Here is a 6000-nt window from a genome sequence, read left to right as displayed (position 1 = left end):
AATCCTGTACAAGATTATATATTATAAACTACAAGAGGATTTTACTTCATTGTGGATTGTATCCCCATATATATATATATATATATATATCTATATATATATATATAATATATATATATATATATATCATATATATATATATAATATATATATATATATATATATATCTATATATATATATATATATATATACATAGATAGTAAGAGAGATAGAGAGAGAGACGAGAGAGAGAGAGAGAGAGAGAGAGAATTTGGCTCTCTCAATACGGTGTCTGGAATTTCTGATATGCTTCTTCGTTTCTTTGTAAATAATACTTGTTTAAACACTATTTTTTCCTTCAGTTGTAATTACCTTTTCTTCTATCTTTTTCATGATATGTAGATATTTGACCTCATATAACTGAAATATAAACCTAATATATATATATATATATATATATATATATATATATATATATATATATATATATATATATATATATTTCCATACAAACTGTCCCCAACTCTCTCATGGGAGAAGAGTGAGGTATCACTTCCCTTTAAATAAACAGAGAAAAAATGTAGGAAAAACGCAAAAGCTTTTCAAAAGGTCAACCACTGGGTTTTCATTAGCCGCGAATTGAGTATAAAAGGGAATAATCAAAAGGGGAAAAACGGAAATGGAAGGATAAAAGGGGAAAGGTTTTCTGATAAAAAAAAATGCAAACGAAAGGCTTTGATAATAATGACGGAATGTCTGTTATAAATAACGTGCAATAGTCATCAATTACCAGCAACCATCAAATTTAACCATGAATAAGTATAACATATCTGTAAATACATATAACTCTACTTTGACACTGAATTGAATTGAATAGAGAATTTAGGCCAAGCACTGGGACATTTAAGGTCATTCAGCGTTGAACGGGAAATTAACTGAAAAAGGTTTGAAAGGTGTAACAGGAGGAAAACCTCAAAGCAGCTGCACTATGAATCAATAGTTAGGAGAGGCTGGAAAGTAATATGGGAGAAGATAATATGAAAGGAGTTAGAGTAAAGGGAACGAAAGGGGTTGAAGCTAGGGGCTGAAGGGACGCTGCAAAGAACCGCAAGTAACGCCTAAAGTGCACAGCATGAGGTGCACTAGGGGCACTAACTCCTTACGGGGCGAGGTCCTTTGAGATAGTTGCAAGTAGTATTCACGTTTCTCTCAGTATAACTGATGAATCACAAAACATTGTAAGATTCAAAGAAATAATTATTATTGAAATGTATTCCACATGCATAATCAGTGTCTATTATTAACAGAAACAAAACTTTTGTTTAGTGTACATATCACAATATAGTACTGGCGGTAAATCCATCAAATATTCGCCATTATCCATTGATCCTAGCTACTATATACCGAGCATGAATAGGCAGTGGTGGGCGCTTAGTTGAATGATGTCGGCAACTGTAGTAATTGCACATGAAATATATCACAATAAAATATAAGGATTTTATCCCGAACCATTTGCTATTTAAATTTACTTATTTTCAAATCAAATATGAGATAATTACGCTAAGATAATTTTCAGATCAATGTGAAAGTGGATTTAATACTTGATTCGACCCAGTGGTTCGGTTAATAGAGAGGGACGCCACCCCAGAGACCGTCACCCCACCCTCCCCAGTGTAGTTTGAGTTGGTGGTGAGTCTGTATGTGGCGGCGCGTAATCGGTTTCGTCCGACGTGTTCGGTGACCTAAACGAGCTATTGGCAGTCTTGCTTTACCAATGAGTATAGAAACAGAGCTGGAACTGAGTGAAGAATACTGTAGCTTCGTATCGGAAGAACATTGGGGATTAGTCATGGGTTTTTAAGTCGAAAATGTTGTACATGGGTCTAATAGCAGAAGCATGACGTCCTGGATTTTGGTTTCCCATTCGTGAGGTAGAGGTTGGTAAGTGCGATTATTTTCCCAGACATGAATTCAAGCAGTATTTTTTAATAATATTTACTTTATATTCCATGATAAAATGGAAGCGGAATACCTTACTGCACATCGGGGTCGTAAATTTACGATAGCTGTTCCTGGGTGGTTTGGTCTAGCCGACATCGGCCCATAGTGTTACTCCTCCACCGGCCATTTTTTGCTTTTTTTTTTTCCTTTTTTCAGTCTTCATGAATGGTGTAAGCTTCATCTAGCTTTAATAATTATGCTCCCCCAAAAGCTACGTAGTTATCAGCTGCTCAGATCTTATGCTTCAGGGTCAGTCTGCAGAAGGCTACGAAAGCATACCTTGTGGTTAGGTCTAGGTTTCGATGGACAAGGCTGCATTTAAGCCTAAAGGTCGCCACTAACTTATATTTAAGCCTGTGGAGGCAAAACTGAACGTTAATGCGAACAACCTGCTCAGTATTCCTCGCCTGCGCAACGTATTGAACAAAATAGCTCACGTCAATCGACGAGGAGCCTTCCGACAAACGGCTGCGTAGATATGAAGAACATTGAGTTTCATGAAATTAAAAAACGTTTATATCTAAATTGATATGTCGGATTTTCTCGTTTTTTAATGATGCGGATGCCACAATACTGTATCTTTATAATTTTGCCATTTTACCCACAGGAATAATCACTGTATAATGAAGGCTGAAAGTGGCAGCATCATTCCTGAATGTCTCGTAGATTTCGTCGAAAGATATGTGAATGTGACTTTGCTTTGGCTAGTAAAAACCAAAGCGTATATATGTTTAGTTTCGTGGTTATATTTGTGTGTTTATTGGTCAATTTAATTTCAGAGCTGTTGACATTTGGTGTGAGCAACAAATAAACATACAATCTAATACTATTTTGTTTTTCATGAGAATGTTGAATATTAATTTGTTTTCATTTTAAAAATGAATTGTAAATATAATGTATATTCATGAATAGACGCATTATAGGCCTATTCTTGTTTTACATTATATGGCTATAATGAATATTTAGTCTTATCTAAAAAGTAACTTATATATACGTATATATATATATATATATATATATATATATATATATATATATATATATATATATATATTTATATATATATATAATATAGACTACACACACACACACACACACACACACACATATATATATATATATATATATATATATATATATATATATATATATATATATATATATATATATATTTATATTTATATGTGTGTGTGTGTGTGTGTGTGTGTGTATGTGTGTGTGTGCTACTTTTTATATAAAATAAATATTCATTATAGCCATATAATGTAAAACCAGAATAGGCCTCTAATACGTCTATTCTAGTCTATAACGCGTCTATTCATGAGTATACATCATATTTGCATTTCATTTTTTAAAATGAGAACAAATTAATATTCAACATTCTCATGAAAAAAACAAACAATATTAGATTGCATGTTTATTCGTTCCTCACACCAAATGTCAACCAGTTCTGAAATTAAATTGACCAATAAACACACACAAAAAAACAAAGGAACATTATTAAACTATGAATGTTGACTCTGAACAAACCATCAGTATCAAGCGTTTTAATGAAACAGGAAAACAATATTAGGCCTATATATGTCAACTTTGAAATAAAAACAATTACTAACTTAATTAAAGCCAGTATCTTGCCAAGGAAGTCTTCCTTCGTGAATCATTCATAAAATATTCAATAAACATTATGAAAATCCTTGGAACCAAATTTAAACTCGTAATAAATTCATACGGGAGTATCGAATTAGTTGTTTTTTTTTTTCCAACCTCTCTTACTTGACGTTTATCATTTATTTATTATTTTTTTATATCAGCAAGCCCATTACAGCCACAACATCGTGTGTTGACGCCATGGCTGCTACTGAGTACAGAGGAAAAAAGACTGCATCGTTAGTGGCGAAGATTTGCTTGCACGGTTGTCGTTTTTGATTGAGCTGCCATAACTCAAAATTAAGGTTCACTTTCTCGCTCTCATTACCAAATATTTGCTTAATTCTTTTAAAAAAGCAACGTGACAGAATTTTTCCATTTACTTTCAGATCGAATGCTCTACATGTAACAGTCAAGTCAGCCAAGACGGGTTCAGAGTTGAAGGGAAGAACTGACCCAGGACCCAGAAACCGACCCAACTTATTTCAAGTTCCTACGGGCTGCCGGGTAGCTGTCAAAAAAGGTGGGTGTCTTTTGTTGTTGGCTGCGCTCCCGAAATGAAGGCGTGGTTAATACGATAGCAGTTGAATTTTTTTTTCATCATATATATGTATTTGTTAGAGTTTTTGTTGAATTCCTAATTAATGTTGAAAGAAAAAGATTATATAACTGTAGTGTTTTAACTCGTGTCCCCGAAAAATTAACATGTATTGCCAATGGGTCGTGCTAATACTGTGGGATTGGAATGATCTTTTGCAGCTCAATTGTAATGGAGTTCCTATTTCGAGTTCTTACTGAAGCGTAAGCGCTCGAATTTGTCCGTTAAAGGTTGTTATATTCGTTTGCAACCAGAGAAAGTCTATATTATCTAGTTCATTTTGAAACCACAGTGAGTCTAGTAAGTTCGAGTATGGGCATCATCGGAATAAAGATATAAATGATCTTTGCGTGTTGATATAAACATTAATATTCATTACGATAGTGAGACCAGAACCCATAACGTTTTCTTGCTCTGAACCTGATATAACTTTGATAATGCTTCATTATTAGATACTTGAAATGTTGGGTATGAGATGAAGTTATGTAGTCAAGCTCCTACAAGTTCATTTACCCGTTTTTCTGTGAATTGCTTTCGAGTATACTGCTCACATCGGCATTGCGAAAATCTAGTAGTGATATGGCAAATGATCTATTTACCGACAGAGGTTATTCTGCGGGAGAGAGAGAGAGAGAGAGAGAGAGAGAGAGAGAGAGAGAGAGAGAGAGAGAGAGAGAGAGAGTAATTTCAACATCTGTTTCGAATGGCTTTTACTGATTGTTTAGGAAAAAACGGACCTTATACAGGCCATTAAGGAGGAAAACTTATTGATTGGTTAATCTCTTGAAACCACTAGTGCTAACAAAACAAAACAAAAATCTTTATTTATGCATGCTTGAAATTTACTTTCAGAATTGTAGGCAGCGTGTGTTACTTATGATGGGGCTCACTTAAATCGTACGTTTACACGGCACTTCACATAGGCTACTAATCTGGGTTTTATCACGTAAAGAAAGTATTTCTCGCTAGACTCATAAAGGAAATAAAATCTTGTTTTATCTGGTACACGGGTTGCGAAAAAAAAAAATCTTTAACTTCTTTTTGAACACTGATTAAATGACCGAAGGAAGGCATTGTCGATGGGAACGTTGCAAGGGATAATTTCCTCGTCATATTGACTCTCCTCTCAGCTGCAGTCCAACCGTTGCAGATCTCAACTGTGCGAGTGTGCTTGTCCTCGGTGACCCTTCCAGGATTGTGCAAAGGCTGCCGGGACTGGCGAAGTTATCGTACGGAGACCCACGCGTGCACAAGTTCTATCCTCTCTCTATATTGTTTCTCACCCCAGCGCATGACTGATATCTTGACCTTTCTTCCAATAGCACTCATTATAAAGTTTTTTTTTTTTTTTTTGGGGGGGGGGTTCGCTTTAGGCCATTTCTTCTCGTGTCAACAGCATTATTTCTGAAAATATTTACTCGTCGTAACAAATGAACAGGCTTATATTTAATATTTTAAGTAAATCTTATTCAGTATAAGTAATAACTTTTTTCGGGATATGTTAAAGACCGTATTGATATCAATGGATGCACTATCGTATTTTAATGCATTCAGGATTATATTTGAATATGCAATCATGTATCTGGTATTGATGCTATTATACGTATTGTTTTTTTTTTCTTTATACGCTTAAAATAAATACAAGGCATCAAAGCAAGCTTGTATTTCTTATATAAATAGCTTTCGCTCCGCCCCATTCATGACGCAAGGCTCAGGATGACGCGAGGTTTTATAATAATGATATAGAACTAATATTTTTCGTTATTTACATTCC

At 34.4% G+C, this 6000-nt stretch overlaps 1 long non-coding RNA gene across 1 annotated transcript in view; it reads left to right on the top strand.

Annotated features, from left to right (window-relative positions):
* The first annotated feature begins 1671 nt into the window (after positions 1–1671).
* Positions 1672–6000, top strand: part of LOC135224108 (uncharacterized) — a 357000-nt gene continuing 352671 nt past the window's right edge. The window contains exon 1 of the long non-coding RNA XR_010316615.1: positions 1672–1921. This is a non-coding gene — a long non-coding RNA (uncharacterized LOC135224108). The remainder of the gene's footprint in view (positions 1922–6000) is intronic.

Source organism: Macrobrachium nipponense, chromosome 10 (genome assembly GCF_015104395.2).
Source record: "Macrobrachium nipponense isolate FS-2020 chromosome 10, ASM1510439v2, whole genome shotgun sequence".
Classification (NCBI taxonomy): domain Eukaryota; kingdom Metazoa; phylum Arthropoda; class Malacostraca; order Decapoda; family Palaemonidae; genus Macrobrachium; species Macrobrachium nipponense.
Note: the sequence above shows the minus strand (reverse complement) of the source record. Positions and strands in the feature narration are given on the sequence as shown.